Consider the following 12,994-nt stretch of genomic DNA (forward strand, 5'->3'; position numbering starts at 1 on the left):
TGATTTTGTAGGGATAGCTTTCTTTGGCCATGTTATTTTGAGAAGACATGATTACTTGGTTAGTATGCTTGAAGTATTATTATTTTTATGTCAATATTAAACTTTTGTCTTGAATCTTATGGATCTGAATATTCTTGCCACAATAAAGAGAACTACATGGATAAATATGTTAGGTAGCATTCCACATCAAAAATTCTGTTTTTATCATTTACCTACTCGAGGACGAGCAGGAATTAAGCTTGGGGATGTTGATACGTCTCCAACGTATCTATAATTTTTGATTGTTCCATGCTATTATATTATCAATCTTGGATGTTTTATATGCATTTATATGCTATTTTATATGATTTTTGGGACTAACCTATTAACCTAGAGCCTAGTGCCAGTTTCTGTTTTTTTCCCTTGTTTTAGAGTATCGCAGAAAAGGAAAATCAAATGAAGTCCAATTGACCTGAAACTTCACGGAACTTATTTTTGGACCAGAAGAAGCCCACGGAGTATCGAAGATGGACAAGTCCCAGGCTGCCCACGAGGGTGGGGGCGCGCCCACCCCCCTGGGCGCGACCCCCTGCCTCGTGGACAGCCCAGAGGTCCACCGACGTACTTCTTCCTCCTATATATGCCCATATACCCTAAAAACTTGGGGGAGCACAATAGATCGGGAGTTCCGCCGCCAGAAGCCTCCGTAGCCACCAAAAAATAATCTAGACCCGTTTCGGCACCCTGCAGGAGGGGGCAATCCCTCTCCGGTGGTCATCTTCATCATCCCGGTGCTCTCCATGACGAGGAGGGAGTAGTTCTCCCTAGGGGCTGAGGGTATGTACCAGTAGCTATGTGTTTGATCTCTCTCTCTCTCGTGTTCTTGAGGTAGTACAATCTTGATGTATCGCGAGCTTTGCTATTATAGTTGGATCTTATGATGTTTCTCCCCCTCTACTCTCTTGTAATGGATTGAGTTTTCCCTTTAAAGTTATCTTATCGGATTGATTCTTTAAGGATTTGAGAACACTTGATGTATGTCTTGCGTGGGATACCCGTGGTGACAATGGGGTATTTTATTGATCCACTTGATGTATGTTTTGGTGATCAACTTGCGGGTTCCGCCCATGAACCTATGCATAGGGGTTGGCACATGTTTTCGTCTTGACTCTCCGATAGAATCTTTGGGGCACTCTTTGAGGTTCTATGTGTTGGTTGAATAGATGAGTCTGAGATTGTGTGATGCATATCGTATAATCATACCCACGGATACTTGAGGTGACACTGGAGTATCTAGGTGACATTAGGGTTTTGGTTGATTTGGGTCTTAAGGTGTTATTCTAGTATGAACTCTAGGGCTGTTTGTGACACTTATAGGAATACCCCAACGGATTGATTGGAAAGAATAACTTTGAGGTGGTTTCGTACCCTACAATGATCTCTTCGTTTGTTCTCCGCTATTAGTGACTTTGGAGTGACTCTTTGTTGCATGTTGAGGGATAGTTATGTGATATAATTATGTTATTATTGTTGAGAGAACTTGCACTAGTGAAAGTATGAACCCTAGGCCTTGTTTCAACGCATTGCAATACCGTTTACGCTCACTTTTATCATTAGTTACCTTGCTGTTTTTATAATTTCAGATTACAAAAACCTATATCTACTATCCATATACCACTTTTATCACCATATCTTCGCCGAACTAGTGCACCTATACAATTTACCATTGTATTGGGTGTGTTGGGGACACAAGAGACTCTTTGTTATTTGGTTGCAGGGTTGCTTGAGAGAGACCATCTTCATCCTACGCCTCCTACGGATTGATAAACCTTAGGTCATCCACTTGAGGGAAATTTGCTACTGTCCTACAAACCTCTGCACTTGGAGGCCCAACAACGTCTACAAGAAGAAGGTTGTGTAGTAGACATCAGCGGAGGGGCGAGAGCCCCTCCGAGATTGGATCTGTCTCTCTGTCTCTCTCTGTTTCCGCGTTTTGGGATTCCGCCCTTTCACCGTTTCTTATATATCCAGAGATCCATAACTCCGATTGGATTGAAACCTTCGCCCAGATTTTTTCTGAAAATTAGCTCTCTTGCGGCCAAAGAAGAGCAACAACCGCCTTATAGGGGGCACGAGGGTCAGGGGCGCGCCCAGGGGGGCAGGCAAACCCCCCTGCCTCGTGGCCCCCTCGGGCATCGTCTCGCGTTGATTCTTCTTCCCATATTTCACAAATATTCCAAAATTATTGTCCATCCGTTTTTATCCCGTTTGGACTTCGTTTGATATGGATTTTCTGCGAAACAAAAAACATGCAACAAACAGGAACTAGCACTGGGCACTGGATCAATATGTTAGTCCCAAAATAGTATAAAAGTTGCCAAAAGTATATGAAAGTTGTAGAATATTGGCATGAAACAATCAAAAATTATAGATACGACGGAGACGTATTAGGCATCGTTCCAAGGGTTCGGCTCTAAGCGATTATCCGATGCATTGCGAAGGCGGTAGGCTCCTCCAGTGAGAACTTCATCTATAATGAAGGAACCTTCCCATTTTGGTTTGAGTTTGTCCTTTTTCTTCTCTGGGAGGCGTAAAACAAGCTCACCGATGTTATAAGTCTTTGCCCGCACTTATCTACTTTGGTATCTTCGAGCTTGTTGTTGATAGAATGTGGAACGGGCTTTTGCGACGTCGCGCTCCTCCTCCAGGCCATCTAAGTCATCCTGCTGATCGAGCTCGGCCTCTCTCTCTTCATACATGCGCACTCGAGGTGAATCATGAATAATGTCGCAAGGCAAGACAACCTCTGCGCCGTACACCATGAAAAATGGTGTGTATCCGGTCGTGCGGTTGGGCGTGGTCTGCAGCCCCCAGAGTACGGAATCAAGTTCCTCAACCCAGTGTTTATCCGACTCCTTTAGGGATCGCACTAGTCTGGGTTTGATGCTGCTCATTATCAGGCCATTAGCCCGCTCGACTTGACCGTTTGTTTGAGGGTGATATACGGAGGCGTACTCAAGCTTGATGCCTAGGTTAGCACACCAACTTTTTACCTCATCGACTGTGAAGTTAGAGCCATTGTCAATAATAATGTTGTGCGGGACACCATAACGGTGTACGACGCCGGATATAAAATCTATCACCAGTCCGGCTTCAACTGTTTTTACTTGGCCTCTATCCGCTTAGTGAATTTATCCACCATGACCAGTAGATATTTCTTCTTACGGCTTCCCCCTTTAAAGGGTCTGACCATGTCTAGCCCCCAGACCGCGAAAGGCCAGGTAATGGGGATATTTTTTAGGGAAGTAGGCGGCATATGGCTTTGATTGGCAAAGAGCTGGCATCCGACACAGCGTTGTACGAGGGTCTGTACATTTGCTCGGGCCGTGGGCCAGAAGAAGCATGTACATAAGGCCCTTCTTACGAGGGCCCGAGCTGCGGTGTGATGGCCGCCGAGGCCAACATGTATTTCGGCCAAGAGCTTCTGCCCCTCCTCTTCGGAGATACATCTTTGAAGAACTCCAGTAGTGCTTTTCTTGTAGAGTGCTCCTTCATGAACTTTGTAGGCTTTAGAGTGTCGAACTATGCGATGGGCCTCGTTCTGATCATAAGGGAGCTCTTTCCTATTAAGGTAGGCTAAGAAGGGTTCGGTCCATGGAGCAATAACCGCCATGATTACATGAGCAGAAGGCGTTGGTTCAGTGCTCGAGCCCCCGATGATATCTGAATTGTGTTCGGCGTCCGGGGGCATCATCGGCGCCGGACTGGTATTTCCGCTCTCGTCCTGCCATACCACAGATGGCTTAAAAAGCCTTTCCAAAAAGGTTTTAGGCGTGACGGGGTCACGTTTAGCGCCCATTCGATCAAGGATGTCCGCTGCTTGATTACTGTCTCGAGCCACATGATGAAACTCGAGCCCCTCAAATCGCACTGATATTTTGAGTACGGCGTTGCGGTAGGCCGCCATCTTTGGATCTTTTGCATCGAATTCTCCATTTATTTGAGATATCACGAGGTTTGAATCCCCATGCACCTCAAGGCGTTGTATGCCCATAGAAACGGCCATCCGGAGTCCATGCAATAGCGCTTCATATTCGGTCACGTTATTGGAGTCCGTATACATGATTTGTAATACATAACCGACTATGTCCCCTGTAGGGGATGTTAGGATGACACCAGCCCCCAATCCGGCTAACATTTTGGAGCCGTCAAAGTACATCACCCAGTTGGAGTATGTGTTGTACTCTTTAGGGAGTTCGGCTTCTGTCCATTCGGCGACAAAGTCGGCCAACACCTGAGATTTAATAGCTCGGCATGGCTTGTATGTTATTTCAAATGGTAAGAGCTCGATAGCCCACTTGGCAAGGTGTCCGGTGGTGTCTTGATTTTTTATGATGTCGTTGAGTGGCACTTCAGAAGCCACCGTGATCGAGCACTCCTGAAAGTAGTGTCGCAGCTTTCGAGATGCCATGAAGACCGCATGTGCTATCTTTTGATAGTGCGGGTATCGAGATTTACATGGTGTAAGGACTGCTGATACATAGTACACTAGTTTTTGGAGTGGGAATTTAGGTCCCTCTTCCTCTCGTTCGACGACGAGCACACCGCTCACTACCTGGTGAGTTGCTGATATGTACAGTAGCATAGGTTCACCGACGTTTGGCGCAGCAAGGATTGGGTTGTTTGCTAACATAGTTTTTATTTCTTCCAATCCGGTTGTTGCCGCATCCGTCCACTCAAAGTGGTTGGTACATCGGAGCAGGCGATAAAGCGGCAGTGCCTTTTCTCCCAATCTGGAGATAAAGCGGCTCAAGGCTGCCACGCACCCAGCTAGTTTTTGGACCTGCTTTAGGTCTGTTGGCGTTGCCAATTGTGACAAGGCTCGGATTTTGGCTGGATTTGCTTCGATTCCTCTATTGGAAACAATGAACCCGAGCAGCTTTCCGGCCGGGACGCCGAAAACGCATTTTTCGGATTGAGCCGTATGTCATATGTTCGGAGGTTGTCGAATGTAAGGCGCAAGTCATCCACCAATGATTTGACATGTTTAGTTTTGATGACTACATCATCTACATATGCCTCCACCGTCTTTCCAATTTGTTTTTCTAGGCATGTTTGACTCATGTGTTGGTAGGTGGTGCTGGCGTTTTTGAGTCCAAAAGGCATAGTGTTGAAGCAGAAAGGCCCATACGGAGTAATGAATGCCGTTGCGGCCTGATTGGATTCCTTCCTCTTAATTTGATGGTATCCGGAGTATGCATCGAGGAAGCACAGTGAATCATGTCCTCCAGTTGCATCAATGATTTGGTCAATGCGAGGCAGTTGGAAGGGGTCCTTAGGGCAGGCCTTGTTGAGGTCTTTGAAATCGACACAAAGGCGCCAGGATTTGTCTTTGTTTGGCACCATGACCAGGTTTGCTAGCCAGTCCGGGTGTTTGATCTCTCTGATGAACCCAGCTTCAAGTAGTTTGGCTAGCTCCTCCCCCATAGCTTGTCGCTTGGGTTCGGAAAATAGCCGCAGCGTTTGCTTGACTAGTTTAAACCCTTTTATTATATTGAGGCTATGTTTGGCCAGTCTATGTGGGATTCCTGGCATATTCGAAGGATGCCAGACAAAGATGTCCCAATTTTCCCGTGGAAGCACTCTTAAAGCGGCGTCGATCATTGGATATCCAGTTGTGCTCCAATGGTCGTTGTTTTATTAGGATCCGTTGGGTGTACCTGAAATTTGACTATTTCGTCTGCTAGCTTAAAGGATGTGGATTTGGGCCTCTTGTCAAGGATTACATCGTCCTTGTCCACTATAGAGCGCAGAGTGGTTAATTCCTCGGCCGCAAGGGCCTCGGATAGCGCCTTGAGGGCCAGGGATGCGGTTTTGTTTTCGGCGTGGAGTGCTATATCCGGATCACTAGTGATAGTGATAACTCTGTTGGGCCCTGGCATTTTGAGCTTCATGTACCCGTAATGGGGTGTGGCTTGAAAGCGTATGAATGCTTCTCACCCTAACAGGGCGTGATATCCGCTGTGGAAAGGTGCCCCATGGGAGAGCAACTCTTCGGACCTATAGTTCTCTGGCATGCCGAATACGACGTCGAGTTTGATCTTCCCCCAAGCTTCGTGCTTTCTCGACTGGGGATGATGCCTCGGAAAGTGGTGCCGCTTTGCTCAATGCGACTTTTGTCCATCTGCATTTTCTGGAGCGTATCTTCATAGATGAGGTTCAATCCGATGCCACCGTTCATGAGCACTTTGGTGAGCCGAAAGCCATCTACTATTGGGTTTAAGACCAAAGCGGCTGGTGCTCGGACTGATCTGGCCCTGGGCTCGTCATCGACGGTGAAGGTTATCGCTAGGTCGTTCCAAGGATTTATTGCGGCTACCTGGTTGACTTTGGCAAGGTCGCGTAATGCCCTTTTTCGCTGGTTGTTGGAAGAAAAGGTCTCGAAGATCGTAAAAACGTTGAGATCGACATCCTCCAAAGAGTGCCTCTTTGGGGTAATGCTAGTGAGGATGGCCTCGCTGCTCTAAGCCACCTGCCAGAGTACCCAACATGCCCGAAGGCTATGTGTTGGTTCGGTATTTGGCGTCGTATGTATCTGACAGGGTTTATCGAGCAGGTCGTCAAGGATAGTTCTATGTCCCGTAAAGGGCTTGACTTTTTTGTCCATGGGATGATGATCAGGTGCCCCATAAGGGTGCATCCTTTTTGTCCGTCTGGTGGGCTGCTTGAAGGCAAGAGGTTCCCATCGAGCTGTTTGAGCCTTCCAGGTGCTTTCCATTGCACCGTACTTCTGTACGATGTGTGCCAAATCTGCAAAGTGCAGTGCCACCTCTTGAGCACCGCGTTGGTTTTCCCTTGAAGAGGAAAGGGTGATGCAGCAATGCAGCGTAAGTATTTCCCTCAGTTTTTGAAAACCAAGGTATCAATCCAGTAGGAGGCCACATGCAAGTCCCTCATACCTACACAAACAAATAAGAACATCGCAACCAACGCGATAAAGGGGTTGTCAATCCCTTCACGGTCACTTACGAGAGTGAGATCTGATAGAGATGATAAGATAATATTTTTGGTATTTTTATGATAAAGATTGGAATACAAATATTGCAAAGTAAAATAGATTGGAAACTTATATGATAAAAGATAGACCCGGGGGCCATAGGTTTCACTAGTGGCTTCTCTCAAGATAGCATAAGTATTACGGTGGGTGAACAAATTACTGTCAAGCAATTGATAGAAAAGCGAATAATTATGAGTATATCTAGGCATGATCTTGTATATAGGCATCACGTCCGTGACAAGTAGACCGACTCCTGCCCGCATTACTACTATTACTCCACACATCGACCGCTATCCAGCATGCATCTAGAGTATTAAGTTCATAAGAACAGAGTAACACATTAGGTAAGATGACATGATGTAGAGGGATAAACTCAAGCAATATGATATAAACCCCATCTTTTTATCCTCGATGACAACAATACAATACGTGTCGTTTCCCTTTCTGTCACTGGGATCGAGCACCGCAAGATTGAACCCAAAGCTAAGCACTTCTCCCATTGCAAGAAAGATCAATCTAGTAGGCCAAACCAAACTGATAATTCGAAGAGACTTGCAAAGATAACCAATCATACATACAAGATTTCATAGAAGAATCAAATATTATTCATAGATAGACTTGATCATAAACCCACAATTCATCGAATCTCGACAAACACACCGCAAAAAGAGTTACATCGAATAGATATCCAAGAAGATCGAGGAGAACTTTGTATTGAGATCCAAAGAGAGAGAAGAAACCATCTAGCTAATAACTATGGACCCGAAGGTTTGAAGTAAACTACTCACACATCACCGGAGAGGCCATGGAGTTGATGTAGAGGCCCTCCACGATCGATGCCCCCTCCGGCGGAGCTCCGGAAAAGGCCCCAAGATGGGATCTCTTGGGTACAAAAGGTTGCGGCGGTGGAAATAGGGTTTCGTGGTGCTCCTGGTATATGAGTGTATATAGGAGGAAGAACTGTTGAGCCACGAGGGGGGAGGGCGCGCCCAGGGGGTAGGCGTGCCCCCTGCCTCGTGGACTCCTCGTTTGTTTCTTGACGTCCACTCCAAGTCCTCTGGATCATGTTTGTTCCAAAAATAACTCTCTCGAAGGTTTCATTCTGTTTGGATTTCGTTTGATATTCCTTTTCTGCGAAACACTGAAATAGGCAAAAAAACAATTTGCACTGGGCCTTGGGTTAGTAGGTTAGTCCCAAACATAATATAAAAGTGTAAAATAAAGCCCATTAACATCCAAAACAGATAATATAATAGCATGGAACAATCAAATATTATAGATACGTTGGAGACGTGTCAAGCATCCCCAAGCTTAATTCCTGCTCGTCCTCGAGTAGGTAAATGAGAAAAACAGAATTTTTAATGTGGAATTCTACCTAGCATAATTTTCAATGTAATTTTCTTTATTGTGGCATGAATATTCAGATCCGAAAGATTCAAGACAAAAGTTTAATATTGACATAAAATAATAATACTTCAAGAATACTAACTAAGCAATTATGTCTTCTCAAAATAACATGGCCAAAGAAAGTTATCCCTACAAAATCATATAGTCTGGATATGCTCTATCTTCACCACACAAAGTATTTAAATCATGCACAACCCTGATGACAAGCCAAGCAATTGTTTCATACTTTTGATGTTCTCAAACTTTTTCAATCTTCACGCAATACATGAGCGTGAGCCATGGACATAACACTATATGTGGAATAGAATGGTGGTTGTGGAGAAGACAAAAAGGAGAAGATAGTCTCACATCAACTAGGCGTATCAACGGCCTATGGAGATGCCCATCAATAGATATCAATGTGAGTGAGTAGGGATTGCCATGCAACGGATGCACTAGAGCTATAAGTGTATGAAAGCTCAAAAAGAAACTAAGTGGGTGTGCATCCAACTTGCTCGCTCACAAAGACCTCGGGCATTTGAGGAAGCCCATCATTGGAATATACAATCCAAGTTCTATAATGTAAAATTCCCACTAGTATATGAAAGTGATAACATATGAGACTCTCTATCATGAAGATCATGGTGCTACTTTTAAGCACAAGTGCGGAAAAAGGATAGTAACATTGTCCCTTCTCTCTTTTTCTCTCTTTTTTATTTGGGCCTTTTTCTCTTTTTTTGCCTCTTTTTCGTATGGGGTCTCATCCCGACTTGTGGGGGGAATCATCGTCTCCATCATCCTTTCCTCACTCGGGACAATGCTCTAATAATGATGATCATCACACTTTATTTAATACAACTCAAGAATTACAACTCGATTCTTAGAAGAAAATACGACACTATGTGAATGCCTCCGGCGGTGTACCGGGATATGCAATGACTCATGAGTGACATGTATGAAAGAATTATGAACGGTGGATTTTCCACAAATACGATGTCAACTACATGATCATGCAAAGCAATATGACAATGATGAAGCGTGTCATAACAAATGGAATGGTGGAAAGTTGCATGGCAATATATCTCGGAATGGCGATGGAAATGCCATAATAGGTAGGTATGGTGGCTGTTTTGAGGAAGGTATATGGTGGGTTTATGGTACCGGCAAAAGTTGCGCGGTACTAGAGAGGCTAGCAATGGTGGAAGGTTGAGAATGCGTATAATCCATGGACTCAACATTAGTCATAAAGAACTCATATACTTATTGCAAAAAATTATTAGTTATCGAAACAAAGTACTACGCGCATGCTCCTAGGGGGATATATTGGTAGGAAAAGACCATCGCTTGTCCTCGACCGCCACTCATAAGGAAGACAATCAATAAATAAATCATGCTCCGACTTCATCACATAACGGTTCACCATATGTGCATGCTATGGGAATCACAAACTTTAGAACAAGTATTTCTCAAATTCACAACTACTCAACTAGCATGACTCTAATATCACAATCTCCATATCTCAAAACAGTCATCAAGTATCAAACTTCTCATAGTATTCAATGCACTTTTTATGATAGTTTTTATTATACCGATCTTGGATGCCTATCATATTATGACTAAATTAATAACCAAAGAAAATTACCTTGCTATTTTAAAGGGATCTCAAAATAATATAAGTGAAGCATGAGAGATCAATATTTCTATAAAATAAAACCACCACCGTGCTCTAAAAGATATAAGCGGAGCACTAGAGCAAAATTATCTAGCTCAAAAGATATAAGTGAAGCACATAGAGTATTCTAATAAATTCCGATTCATGTGTGTCTATCCCAAAAGGTGTGTACAGCAAGTATGATTGTGGTAAAATAAAAATCAAGGACTCAAATCATACAAGACGCACCAAGCAAAACACATATCATGTGGTGAATAAAAATATAGCTCCAAGTAAAGTTACCGATGGACGAAGACGAAAGAGGGGATGCCTTACGGGGCATCCCCAAGCTTAGGATTTTGGTTGTCCTTGAATTTTACCTTGGGGTTCCTTGGGCATCCCCAGTCTTAGGCTCTTGCCACTCCTTGTTCCACAATCCATCAAATCTTTACCCAAAACTTAAAATAAAAGAGAATCTCGTGAGCTCCGTTAATAAAATAAAACAAAGCACAACTTCAAGGTACTGCAATGAACTCATTCTTTATTTATATTTGTGTTAAACCTACTGTATTCCAACTTTTCTATGGTTCATACACTCAAATACTAGCCATAGATTCATCAAAATAAGCAAACAACACACAAAAAACAGAATATGTTAAAAACAGAAGAGTCTGTAGTAATCTGTAGGTTCCGAATAGTTATGTAACCCCAAAAATTCTAAAATAAATTGCTGGACGTGAGGAATTTATCTATTAATCATATTCAAAAAGAATTAACTAAATAGCACTCTCCAGTAAAAATGGCAGCAAATCTCGTGAGAGCTAAAGTTTCTGTTTTTTACAGCAAGATCGCAAAAACTTTCCCCAAGTCTTCCCAAAGGTTTTACTTGGCACAAACACTAATTAAAAGCATAAAACCACATCTAATCAGAGGCTAGATGAATTATTTATTACTAAACAGAATCAAAAAGTAAGAAACAAAAATAAAATTGGGTTACCTCCCAACAAGCGCTATCGTTAACGCTCCTAGCTAGGCATAAAGGCAAGGATAGATCTAGGTATTGTCATCTTTGGTATGCAATCCATAAGTGGATCTCATAATATATTCATAAGGTAATTTAATTTTCTTTCTAGGAAAGTGTTCCATGCCCTTCCTTAACGGAAATTGGAATCTAATATTCCCTTCTTTCATATCAATAATTGCACCAATCGTTCTAAGGAAAGGTCTACCAAGAATAATAGGATATGAAGGATTGCAGTCAATATCAAGAACAATGAAATCTATGGGCACATAATTCCTATTTGCAACAATAAGAACATCATTAAGTCTTCCCATAGGTTTCTTAATGGTGGAATCCGCAAGATGCAAGTTTAAAGAACAATCATCAAATTCATGGAAACCTAGCAAATCACACAAAGTTTTAGGAATCGTGGAAACACTAGCGCCCAAATCACATAAAGCAAAGCATTCATGATCTTTAATTTTAATTTTAATGGTAGGTTCCCACTCATCATGAAGTTTTCTAGGGATAGAAACTTCCCATTCAAGCTTTTCTTCATAAGATTGCATTAAAGCATCAATGATATGTTTAGTAAAAGCTTTGTTTCGACTATAAGCATGCGGAGAATTTAGCACAGATTGCAACAAGGAAATACAATCTATTAAAGAACAATTATCATAATTAAATTCCTTGAAATCCAAGATAGTGGGTTCGTTGCTATTTAAAGTTTTGACCTCTCCCATCCCACTTTTATCAATTTTTGCATCAAGATCTAAAAACTCTGAATCATTGGGACCCCTTTTAACTAAAGTTGACTCATCTCCAGTCCCATCATTATGAAGATTCATATTGCAAAACAAAGATTTAATAGGTGACACATCAATAACTTTTAGATCTTCATCATTATTATCGTGGAAATTAGAAGAACACGCTTTCACAAAGCAATCTTTTTAGCACGCATCCTAGCGGTTCTTTCTTTGCACTCATCAATGGAAATTCTCATAGCTTTGAGAGACTTATACCGAAAAAGGGTTTCCCCCCGCTTTGTATTAGAAAGCACCAACACCGATTACAGAGCAAACACTCGGGCGAGCAGCACAACAAGCCAAAGAAAAAGAAAAAGAAACAATGCCAGCACCGGCAGCTCGACAGACGCGAATGACCTACAACCGCTGCGCCCTCCGAAATCTACCCACCACGATCCTAGGCTCCGATCCTCCGTGTACCAAGCAGCACCTCCAGGAAGGAAACGACGCCGACGACGCTGCTGCCCGGACGTATCCTAGGGTTTCCCCCGGCACACGGAGGGAAGAGGGGAATGAAGACCACCGACACCCTCCAAGGAGGAATGGTGGCACCCGCAGGCGTCACCGCACCGGAGCCGGAAGATCCGGCAAGGATTTCTCCCAACTCCAAACCCCACCGCCCAACCGGATCGAAGCCAACCAACCAGCTCGCCGCCCACCGCCCACCAGCATGCACCACCGCGGTTGCAACGCCACCCACACCGCCTCACTGAGATCGCCACCACGAGGCCAAGAGAACGAGGAGGCGGCGTTGGACGATGGGAGCAGCAGCGCCGTAGCCGCGCGGGAGGGAACCACCTCCTCCGCCGTCATGAAGGAGGCTTGAGCCTCCGGCACCGTCGCGGTCGCCGTCCGGACGCAGCAGCAGGGCATGCCAGGCCACCCTGGCCCGGCCAGGCCCGAATCGGGCCCGCTAAGCCCCGCCGGCCACGCTGCAGCAGGGCAGCGCCAGCACCGCCAGCACCCCAACGCCCATCGCTGCTCCTCGCCTCCTGGGAGCCACGCCGTCGACCCGCCCCGCCGTCGGCCCGCCCAGACCCAGATGGGGCCCGAAGGGCCCATATCTGGGCCAAGCGGGAGCCGCCTGGCCGCGCCACCCCGCCGCCAACGGCGAC

The sequence above is a fragment of the Triticum dicoccoides genome, chromosome 4A (assembly GCF_002162155.2).
Source record: "Triticum dicoccoides isolate Atlit2015 ecotype Zavitan chromosome 4A, WEW_v2.0, whole genome shotgun sequence".
Classification (NCBI taxonomy): Eukaryota; Viridiplantae; Streptophyta; class Magnoliopsida; order Poales; family Poaceae; genus Triticum; species Triticum dicoccoides.